Consider the following 12,815-nt stretch of genomic DNA (forward strand, 5'->3'; position numbering starts at 1 on the left):
AGATGGATTTACGCGCAGCGTCCACGCGCAGCGGTCGCGCCCCATGCGCGCCGAAGGTGCGCCAAAGGTATGCCCGTCTACGCCCGTCCGCGCCTGGACCGCGCCCAGCGCCAGACCTCCTGGCCCCCGCAAACCTCAATCATCCCGCTTAACGTATGACGCCGCCACCCTCCTAGCCCTTAACACCGGACGCACATCACAATGCTACGAATCTGTCCCAGGACGTACCCACGGTCCCTTCGCCTGCCGCTCCTGCAAATTTACCAGCATCAAGACCCATACCTCATCCACCAACCCCAAACACAACTCCGACTCTAACCACCTGAAGTGCATCCTGCTTAACACCCGCTCGATCCACAGACACGCCACCGAACTCTGGGATCTACTCGACACTACATCACCGGACGTCGCCTTCCTTACTGAAACATGGATGAACGCATCATCAACACCCGACATCGCCATAGCCATCCCGAACAATTACAAGATCATCCGAAAAGACCGCACCGTCCAAACAGGAGGAGGAATCGCCATCGTTCATAAGAACTCCATCAAAATCACGACCAGCTCCGATGATAACCTTGCAAACGCCGAACACCTTCACTTCCAGATCCACACTCCGACCCTAGGACCACACTCAGAGGCTCCCTCATCTACAGACCTCCAGGAACCCGTAAACAATTCAGCGAAGACATCACTGACTTCATCAGTCCACATGCCCTCGCCTCCGAGAACTACATTCTACTAGGAGACCTCAACTTCCACCTGGAAAAGAAAAACGACAACAACACCACCACCCTTCTTGACAACCTGACCAATCTCGGCCTCAAACAACTTGTTGACACCCCCACCCATGTAGCCGGACACAAGCTCGACCCAATCTTCACCTCGAGCAAACGCATCTCCTTCGACCGTACCACAGCTCTCCATTGGACGGACCACAGCTGCGTTCACTTCAGCTACAAAACCACCTCGACCCACAACCCCCCACAACCTATTCCCCGAAGAAAATGGAACAAAATAACCACCGACCAACTCCTCTCATCGCTCAACCAAAACCCACCCGTCCCCTCATCAGACCTAAACCAAGCTGCCATCAAATTCAAACAATGGATCACTCACAGCGCTGATGAATTAGCACCCCTGAAAAACCTTCACACCAAACAAGACAGCAAAAAGGCCCCCTGGTTCAACGATGACCTTAAGAAATCCAAAAAGCTATGCCGTACTCTCGAGAAAACATCGAGAAAAAACCCAACCACTGACAACATGACCACCTTCAATACAGCCACCCGCAAACACCACCAGCTGATTCGATCCACCAAGAAATCAGCATTCAAAAATCGACTCGACAACAACGCACATAACAGCAAGGAACTATTCAACATCGTCAAAGAATTTACCAACCCCACCGCAGCCTCAAACGACATCACTCCCTCCCAAGACCTCTGCGACTCGTTATCCTCCTTCTTCTACAACAAAATCGCCGACATACATAACCGCTTCGAAAACAGTTCCAACGAACAATCCTCTCCACCCCCCTCTGAACCTAAACCGCCCTCAAACAACCTCAGCGCCTGGAACCCAATCAACACTGAAGACACTATCCGCCTAATGAATTCCATCCACTCTGGCTCGCCAACCGACCCCTGTCCCCACCACATCTTCAACAAAGCAGACTCCACCATCGCACCCCATCTCTGTGATGTCATCAACTGCTTCTTCAACTCTGCTTCCTTCCCAGAAAGCTGGAAACATGCCGAAGTCAGCGCCCTCCTGAAGAAACCCACAGCAGACCCTTCTGAACTTAAAAACTACCGCCCCATATCCCTCCTCCCATTCCCGGCCAAAGTCATCGAGAAAGCCGTTTATAGCCAACTCGCCGCCTTCCTCGAATCCAACAATTCCCTCGATCCCTCACAGTCCGGATTTCGAGCCAAACACAGCACCGAGACCGCCCTCATCGCAGCAACAGACGACATCCGAACACTACTGGACAACGGAGAAACAGTGGCCCTCATTCTACTCGACCTCTCCGCCGCCTTCGACACTGTCTGTCACAGCACCCTCATACAACGCCTCAGCAACATCGGCATAAAAGGAAAAGCCTTGGACTGGATCATCTCATTCCTAGCTGGGAGAACTCAGAGAGTCCGACTTCCCCCTTTCAAATCAAAGGCCACCGAAGTCATCTGCGGTGTACCACAAGGATCATCACTCAGTCCCACCCTCTTCAACGTTTACATGAGTCCACTCGCCTCCATCGCGCGTCAACACAACCTTAACATCATCTCCCACGCTGACGACACCCAGCTGATCCTTTCCCTCACCAAAGACCCCAAGACCGCCAAAACCAATCTTCACGAAGGCATGAAAAAAGTAGCCGTATGGATGAAACACAGCCGCCTAAAACTTAACTCAGACAAAACGGAAGTGCTCATCCTAGGATCATCCCCCTCTGCCTGGGACGACTCATGGTGGCCCTCGGATCTGGGCTCAGCACCCATACCCACAGACCACGCACGCAACCTCCTGTTTCAACGTACTCCGTATGCTCAAAAAAATCTTCCACTGGATCCCCACCGAGACAAGAAAGACCGTCACCCACGCACTGGTTACGAGTCGACTAGACTACAGAAACACCCTCTACGCCGGAATGACAGCCAAATTACAGAAAAAACTCCAACGCATCCAAAACGCATCAGCGAGACTCATCTTGGACATCCCTCGCCAAGATCACATTACCGGCCACCTGAAAGACCTCCACTGGCTTCCCGTCAACAAAAGAATAACATTCCGTCTCCTCACCCACGCACACAAGGCCCTCTACAAACTAGGGCCCGAATGCCTCAACACTCGACTATCCTTCTACACACCCTCCCGCCAACTAAGATCCTCCAGTCAAGGCCTCGCCGCAGTTCCGCGTATCCAAAGATCCACCATGGGAGGTAGATCCTTCTCCTACTTGGCAGCCAAGACCTGGAACTCTCTCCCCACTCACATCCGCCTTACACAGAACCACATCTCCTTCAGAAAAGAACTTAAAAACTGGATATTTGATAAAAACCTGGATATTTGATAAACAATGATCCCCCCCCCAAGCGCCTTGAGACCCTATGGGTGAGTAGCGCGCTATATAAATTCTTGAACTTGAACTTGAACTTGAACGTGTTGCCACCTCCTGGATGAGTCCTTTGACTGGCAGTCTACGTTCATGTTTAATGCTCCTCAGCTGCTTCTGGGCCTTAAAAGAATGGCTGACATGTGTGCAGATTCTTCGGCAGGTGGTCAGTAACTTGCTGACTGTGTTTTATTTTTTCAAGAAATCTTGCACCACGATGTTAATACTGTGCGACACCGCACTCTGAAGTAGTTACCATCGTGCATGGCCTTAACTATATTACTGCCATTATCCATGGAAACATAACCAATTATGCGATTTCTTGGATGCAGCCATTCATAGACCTTCCTATCAAACTCCTCCAAAAGGTTAGGTGCAGTATGAGTTTTCTCCATGGCAAACATGGCTACTGTTGCATGTTTCCGAGTAGCTTGAAAAACTGTGTCCGTGTCAATACTTGCTTTTAACTTGTCTTTAACCCCTGCAAAAAAGACCCAGTGTGCATTGATGCACATGTAATCAAGGGCTTGGCAACTGGTCCACATGTCTATTGTCAGGTGGATAGTGTGAACAGCACTCTTCTGAATAGCTGCGCCAATCACCTCCAGCACATCTTGATGTAGTGCTGGAACAGCAACCCTGGTAAACTAGGACCGGCTAGGAACCTTCCATTTAGGGCAGACTGTTGCCACAAATTCTAGAAAACCCACCCCTTCCATGAAAGAAAAAGGGAGAAGGTCCAGCGCTAGCATTTTAGCCAGCTTTGCGTTATACAGACGTGCCGTTGGGTGAATGCGTTCAAATGGCGCATCCGACCAAAACATTCTGCTAATGGTGGTCTGGACCGTTTTACGTGATGATGATGATGCAGACTTCTTCAAACCAGTTAGGCTCATTGATGTACTTTTTCGCATTGGTGTCTCTCCCAGACTCTTAGTGTGCCTCATACATGTTGCAGCGGTAGAGAGTGTGGGCGCTACCACTGCAGTGCTGCTGCCAGGGGTACTGGGTGTACCAGAAAAAATGACTGTCGCTTCTTCACTTCCCCCCTGCACGATCAACCCCTCGTCATCATCAGATGCAATATCAATGGATACATTTGGATTTGTTTTTCTTTTGGCTTCCTGGATCTTCCTTAGGTGCGCCTCCCACTCGATAGTGTGGTGTTTTTTTAGATGACCTCTCTGGCCTCCGGTACCATAGTTGGTACCAAGCTTACCCCGACTAACTGATGTTTTACAAATCGAACAAACGACCATGTTTTCCGCCTTTTGGCTAACAATAAAAAAGTCCCAAACTGGGGACTGGAGATGTCTGCTGGTGGCGGAGGTGCTACTTTCAGTTTCAATGCCAGATGAAGTGGAGGATGGGCGTGGCTGAATTTGACTCTGTTGTTCACTTACAGCACCACTACCTGAGGTAATGGAGGTCGAGCTGGATGGAGGTTCCTGCCGGCCCTTCTGACGAGAAAATATGAAAGCTGTAGGTCGTGGTGGTGTTGTAGTTAACTGAGTTGGTGGTGGTACCAGTGCCACGCCGCCCACATCCCGCTCAGCAGCCATTCAGGATAGGGTCAAAATGTCTGTCTGCTGTATACCCGCTGGGGCTGGAGTGACGACTGTGATGACTGGTTCGTTGTCAGACTGTTCATCAGCAGCAGAAGACACCACTTCTTGTTCGTCGTCATCACCCATAAGTGGAAGCCTTGCAGAAACCTTCCTTTTAGGCTTAGCTACCTTTGTCGGCTCATGGCGTGCCTCCCCCTCAGACTGCATTTGTGGGTTCCAATCAAGATCAAGATCATCAGAAGGAAGGGTGCTTGAAGAAGAACTTGTAGTAGCCCTCCTTGACCTTTTTCTTGCTGGGGATCTGGAAGACAATGGATCATCCTCAGGAGGAGTGGCTTCCTCGGATGATACCTCCACTTGAATCTCGATTTCCTGATGTGCCCCTATTTCTGGAGGAACAAGCATTGTGGGCAGTTGTGCCGCTCCATGCGCCTCTAGTTGTGCCTCTCTATGCGCCTCTCCTTGCGCATGTACTTGTGCCTCTCCTTGCGCCTCTCCTTGCGCATGTACTTGCGCCTCTCCTTGCCCATCTACTTGCACTTGTACTAGTTGCACCTGTGGTTGTCGTTGCACCCGTGGTTGTTGAACACTCGTCAGCTGAGTTACACCCTGCGTTGATTGTATGCCACTTTCTTGCGATGAGCCAAAATCACTGGTCGATGGTGATTGAACAACCAAATTGGCTGCCTCTGCAGCACTCATGGACTTGGACCTAACTTGGTGTGGTGGCACTGAGCCCAATGAAGCGGAGGTGCTGCTCCCAGCTTGTTTCCTGGCGGACCCCGCTGCTGCAGGCGTTGTTTTTTTTCCCCCCATAAAAGTGTCTGTGGGCACACCAGTCTCCTTGGTAAGTGGCACCACTTGCTTCTTCTGCTCCTTCTTACTGGCAGTGGCAACTTTCTTTGTAGAGGAGCTACGGCCACCTTTCTTTGGGCCCATCTTCTTCAGATGTCAGAACAGCAGGCCGCAGTTGCACGAGTTGCAGAGTTGTCTGTGACCACACGTGACCTCACGTGACGTTGTGCTGCACACACCGCTGCAGGACTTCTTCCTGGCACTGGTGGTTCTCTTGTGCACCTAAAAGCAAAGGAAGCCAGAGGAACATCAGTTAAACACCCCAAAAAGTCGAAAAACACAGAAAAATCAACACAATCCAATGCCATCCATGCCCTCAATGATGTTTAAATTCAAGAGGCCCCACACAAAGCATTGGTTCGTGCACCACTCACTACCCCTGGGCATAATGGGTGAAAGCAGGGCAGGCTGGGTGCAGGCCTATGGCTCAGAGCACACTGCCTGGCTTCAAAATGGCCCCTTGTCCCCCAGCCACATGGCCAGGCCCTGCCTGGACCAGGCCTCAATATGGCCCCTACCCACATGGCCAGGCCCCAACAACACCCCAAAAAGTCGAAAAACACACAAAAATCACCACAATCCAATGCCATCCATGCCCTCAATGATGTTTAAATTCAAGAGCCCCCACACAAAGCATTGGTCCATGCACCACTCACTATCCCTGGGCATAATGGGTGAAACCAGGGCTGGCTGGGTGCAGACCTATGGCTCAAAGCACACTAACTGGCTTCAAAATGGCCCCTTGTCCCCCAGCCACATGGCCAGGCCCTTCCTGGACCAGGCCTCAAAATGGACCCACCCACATGGCCAGGCCCCAACAACACCCCAAAAAGTCGAAAAACACACACAAATCAACACAATCCAATGCCATCCATGCCCTCAATGATGTTTGAATTCAAGAGGCCCCACACAAAGCATTGGTCCATGCACCACTCACTACCCCTGGGCATAATGGGTGAAAGCAGGGCAGGCTGGGTGCAGGCCTATGGCTCAGAGCACACTGCCTGGCTTCAAAATGGCCCCATACACCACTCACTACACCTGGGCCTACTGGCTAGTGAGGCTTTACAGGCACCCCAAAATTTAAAAAATCCACATATAACAGTGAGCTAAAATTCCATGACATAAATGCGATTTAAGTTAAAAAAAAAAATCACAGAAACAGTTGTATCATGCACCCATGACTAACCCTGGGCCTACTGGATACTGTGGCTACCCACAATATATTTTTTTTAAAGTTGTGAAAACGTTTTAAAATTGTAGTTGCAGCAACTGCAATGCCCCAAACAACTTACTTCTAAAATCTCAAATCCAAAAGTGATCCAAACTCCAAAGTCCAAAAAGTCCTCAAATACAAATATCCAGCATCAGCCACAAAAAGTAATCCTTCCAGTTCCAGATCCAAATCAAAAGTGACCAGGACATGGACAAAGCACTGGGAGGAGCCTGCCGGACAGGAACAGGAAGTTGGAGACTCTGGGGCACTTCCTTCCTCCCACCCCCCCAAAAATGGACTCCTTGCTCAAAAAAGTGCAGCCAAATGTCAGTCTGAGGAGTTATTCTGATCAAAATCATCATTTTCAGAAGGTTTATGCTGCCTGCGGTGGATTTCTTGTGCAGAATTGCAATTTTTGCAAGTTCGGGAAAGCGAGCTGTTCAAATCTCCCACCGGAAGTCAGCTGCGTGCCGCATCTACGTGTTCGGCATTGTTTACTCCCGCGATGCGTGATCGCGGGCCCTTATGACGTACCCGCGTTATCAAACTCTCGCTGTGCAAGATGGCGTGCCGCGATGACGTAATCGCGGTCGAAAAACTCTCGCGCGATCACGCAGCAAGATCCAAAATGGCGCAGCACACACAAACCAGGAGAAAAACAACTCGGCGAACACAGAATCACGGTAAGTCAATGCCACGCGCGCAATATTGTATTTTTCAAGCGCGACCAAGCAAAAAATCCGCCAGCTTGCGAATTTACGGATTTTTGGGCAAATTCGTGGGATTTGCAGACCGCGAAATTGCCAAAAATCCACAAATTCCGCTAACGGAACGGATTTTGCGCCCACGCTTATATATGAGTGCTAGTTAATCTTAACGTAGCTTTTTTTGGGTTCATGTATTCTATACAGCAAAAAATAAGTATTGCAACTGAAACATCTCACTGATCATAACATAGCATTAGAGCTGACTATGATTTAATAAAATACTCTGATCTGAAAATCTGCAAGAGTGTCACGTTCTTCTATTGTGCAAACCTCCAAAATGACTCATTCAAATAAAAAGGCAATAATATAAAAAGACTGGCTGCAGACATGGGTACAAGACACGAAGTAAAATGAACGTGCCATGTTAATTCTTAACCCTACCCAAATATTAGTTCACATCACACTACAGAATTAAGAGGCACTGTGCACCATTTGAGCTTCAATTAGACATGTTTAAAAAACGTATAAACAGTTGCTTTTAAAAGACCAATTGTCCCTCGCAAAATTACATCTGACCTTTGACAGACTATTAACACTTAACAAAGGCTGTGAGTGAACATATTTTAAAGGAACTTATTATGTCCCTTTATTTTCATTTGGGGTTACTCCATCAACTCCCACACCCCTACAACCAGGGCCACTGCAAAACAGGCAAGCCAAGAACTGTGGAATGTGTGAAAGTAAGAAGTTGACTGTGCATTCACATTTATTGCTGGGGTGAGTGGTTTGAGCAAGGTAAGCATCAAGGTGAGGCACGATTTAGGAGGATTTGGCGATATGCAATGAGACTGATAATGTGGGCATGGACTAACATCAAAGGTTTATGTTTTTGGTAGCAAGTTTTCCTTTTTGGTGTGCATTGTAGGAGAGTAGGATCTGCTTCCTATGGTTAGCCCCACTTTTTACTGTGTTTCACTGGTTTATCGACTTTAGTCTGGCTGTGGCCCTGCTAATCAGGACCACAGCCTAGCTGTTCTCTCTCTAAATTGGTTACCTGTACATTAGGTACACTCCAGATTCGTTACTGGGTTACCCTTGTGAGTCCCTAGTATATGGTCCCTTAGGTACCAAGGGCATAGGTACCCCAGAGGCCTACCAGGGGCTGAAGCATGTAATATGCCACCCCTGGGAAAGCCTTCCAAAATGGCACCACAGGTCTGCACTTGCAGCCTGTGTAAGCTGCTGTAAGCACCTCTTACTTAGAGATAGTATACCTATATCTACCTATATATATAGACACATATTAACCTATAAGTCACTCGTATGGCAGGCTTGACAATAGGTTTCCTGTCCAGGAAGGTGCCAGCACCTCCCCAGATAGGCTTTAGTGTATTGGGGTAGGGTGGGTTGCATTTAGTGAATGCTTTTCAGACACTGCCTGGGCCACACAAGGTGTCCCATGCATTTCCCAGTTCAATCCAGTTGCTGGGGCACTCAGCCCCAGCTCTGGCCCAAAACTGGACAAAGGGGAAGATGTGTAACCACCCCCTCCCCAGGTACTCCCATAGGTGGGACGCTAGAGTTAGTCTAACCCCTAAACTTGGTTTAAGTATAGTAACCCAGGGGCATTTCATCAAGGGCTTGCGATAGACGTATGGACACTTTTAGCGTCCGTTTTCGGGCGCAAAGCGGTGATAATTCTATCGCACTATTATCAAGCAAGTGCTAAACTGCTTTAGCGCTTGCTTGATAATGTTAGCGACCGTTTTCAATTATGCCTTGCATGTCATCGCTAATGACATGCAAGGTAGGCGTTCCTGACTTAAAAGTCCATGAAAATGGTCGCTGACACACCATCGCCCTATTACCAATGTGGCCCGAATCCAGCGACGGGATAAAAAAATTTGCGCTAAGCGCGTTAATCACATTTCCCTAACGCCTAAATAAAACATGACTTGGCCATACATTGCCATACATTAAATGGGAGGAGGATAGTCAGGTTACGACCACGCTTGCCTATTAGCAAGCTTTTTTTATCGCACTGGGTTTATCGCATGATTTCTCCCGCTAAAGCCCGCTATCGCTGGCTTTCACATCGCATCTTAGTGGCGCCTTGATAATAGGCCGCTAATGATGCGATGTGAACCAGCGATAGAGGGCGATAAAAAAAATGCGCTACAGGCGTTTTGCAATATGTATCACGTTTTGGTGATATTATCCCCCCAGTCACTAGGACTTTAGATTACCCTGGACGAAACTCTGAAACATAAATCTTGGACCTTCGACATTCCATATCGACTGGAAGACAGAAGAAATCTCCCTTGGGGTCAAAGAGTGACTCTCCTGTTCAAATAGGCACCAAAGAAGCATCTTGCTGGTCTGCATTTTCGAGGCTTCCACCGGATCCCGAAGAATCTGCGACACAGGGCACGGACTTCCAGACATCACAGAGGCTGACACGAGTCCTCAGCGAAGCTGAGACCTGTAACAATCATGAGAAACGTGGGACCGGAACTCCTTGACATCCTGCACATTTGCTAGTGCATCAACTTCCTGAGCTTTCCTGAAATTTTGCATAGGGCTACTTGTAGTTCAAGCCCTGAGCACCTTTTGCATTGAAGATTGTGGAACTACACTCCACGAGTGTTTGGTGGGCCCGCTTTTCAGCATTTCTGCTTGAGGCACCTTTGCGATCCCTAGTCCGTTGTCTAGTGAGTCCCCACAAAGGAATCTACTTAGTTTCTAGGGCGTCCCTGGTTGCTCCAAATTTGCCCTGACTCCCCTCCAAAGGGTGAGTCCCTCAGACCTTGCTGGTGTGCACCTAAGCCCAAATCTTGTTATCTTGCATGGGTTGCTGTTCCCAAGGCTTGTTGGGTCCAATCCGGATACCGACACTGCAACACTTGACATCCGATGTGGGACAGCTCGAATCCAGCTCCTGGTTGTCACCGACACCTCCTGGACCTCGTGGCTGAAAAGTCAAGCTTTACCTACTTCACCTTAAAGCACCCGACATCGGCTGGCATCTTCCTGTCGCCATCCTGGTCACTGGCTAGTGACCCAGACTCTGTCCCCTCTGCTTTCAGGTTCTTCAGCTCTCCGATCCACCTTTGAAGCCATCCGGACATTCTTCTCCTGGATGCCTGCAGCACTTCTTTGCAGCTCTCCATTGGAATAGACGACGAAACCCCACCGAAAAGACACCTATGCACCCGGCTTCCCTGGGTGAGGTAACACGAGTATTTCGGTGCTCCCGTGAGTCTTTACTCTCGAAGTGTCCAGTACTGAAAGGGTTTTACCGTAGTCCACTCCGAAGTGTCCGTAAACGTTAACTTTGTAACTTTAACTTTCGCCATAGAAGTCAATATTGATTCGCGGCTGTGTTTAGACACTGCACGCGTCCCCCGTGGGTCTCCTGGGTCCATACCTGGGGGGTTCCTGGTTGCCCCAGCTGTTCCACAGGCCCTAGGCCTAACTTCTATCTATCGTATGGTTCTTATACCACTTTCTTTGTATATGGTTTGTGATCCCCCTAGGGCAAAAAGTATACTGTGCTAATTTACTGTGTGCTATTTAAGTTCTTGTATTGTACTTTTGCCTCTAGCCTGATAAAGAGACTAGAGGGATTGTGTTTAGAATAAATACATAAATTTTATATATATACCTGGTGTGGTGCTCTTTCATTTGATCATTCAAAAGATTATAGACTGGTAAAACAAGCTGCTTTACATTCCTTTTAAGACTTAGCCTGAAGGCTGCTGTCCACAGCTAACACTAGGATAGCTTTCTATAAAGGTTGTCTTAAACCTACCATTAATGAGGGTCGTTTGGACTGGTGCAAGGTGCCCACTAGAATAGTGAACATCATATGCCAGGCCAACTTCTCACATTGGTGTGCAGCGTGTGGGATTCCAGCTTGCATTGTTTTACCAGATAAACTTGAGAATATCATTTGTAATTCCTCTAAAGGTACCATAGGTACATATAATACAAGCTTATAATACAGTGAGTTCTACTAAACCTTGAATTGTGTGTGTTAAGGGCCTATCACACCCTCACCACAACTCAAGAGAGGTTTAGTAGGAAACCAAATAGTGTAGGTAGATGCACACACCACACCTCACTAGTCATGTCTTCAACGGAGGGATGTTCCAGATGCCAGTCAAGGACAGACATCTAAGTATGACACATTTCCTTTCCAGGAGTTAAGGACTTTGTGTGCCATGAGAAAATTGAAGCCAGGGCAGAATCCCAAAACCCAACGCCTTATAGAGGTGTTAATGCTTGATGGCTTTAAGAAAGTATCAGATCTTGAAAGGGTAGGCAGTGGGGTGGGTACATCAGAAGAAGAGAACACTGGTGAGTTACCTCGCCAGGACTTTGATGAAGATGTAGGCCAGGTAGACGGTACAAAAGGGGGTGGTGATGGACGGAGTATCTGAATCAATCAAACACTCACACCTAGTCAAAAGATCTGGGTTTAATCCATCACCGTTCTTTAGCCCACTCTGCCACCCCAGTTCAGACATGGCTATATGCAAATCAGTCTGACCCTGTGCCTCATGGGAACAGTCCAGCCCGAACTGCCAAGCCATGCCTTCCCTGGACCGGAAACAAGCTTCCGAGGACCGGTTTCTGGCATTCCAGCCGTCTTCAGCCTGGCTTGCTTGAATCCAGTGGCAAAGTGAGCAAGGGACTCACGTCTGAGCATACCCTGCCACACTTATGGTGGCCAAAAGCGGTACAAAAGGGGGTGGTGATGGACGGAGCATCTGAATCAATCAAACACTCACACCCAGTCAAAAGATCTGGGTTTAATCCATCACCGTTCTTTAGCCCACTCTGCCACCCCAGTTCAGACATGGCTATATGCAAATCAGTCTGACCCTGTGCCTCATGGGAACAGTCCAGTCCGAACTGCCAAGCCATGCCTTTCCTGGACCGGAAACAAGCTTCCGAGGACCGGTTTCTGGCATTCCAGCCGTCTTCAGCCTGGCTTGCTTGAATCCAGTGGCAAAGTGAGCAAGGGACTCACGCCTGAGCATACCCTGCCACACTTATGGTGGCCAAAAGCAGTACAAAAGGGGGTGGTGATGGACGGAGCATCTGAATCAATCAAACACTCACACCCAGTCAAAAGATCTGGGTTTAATCCATCACCGTTCTTTAGCCCACTCTGCCACCCCAGTTCAGACATGGCTATATGCAAATCAGTCTGACCCTGTGCCTCATGGGAACAGTCCAGCCCGAACTACCAAGCCATGCCTTCCCTGGACCGGAAACAAGCTTCCGAGGACCGGTTTCTGGCATTCCAGCCGTCTTCAGCCCGGCTTGCTTAAATCCAGTGGCAA

Source organism: Lissotriton helveticus, chromosome 7, assembly GCF_964261635.1.
Source record: "Lissotriton helveticus chromosome 7, aLisHel1.1, whole genome shotgun sequence".
Classification (NCBI taxonomy): Eukaryota; Metazoa; Chordata; class Amphibia; order Caudata; family Salamandridae; genus Lissotriton; species Lissotriton helveticus.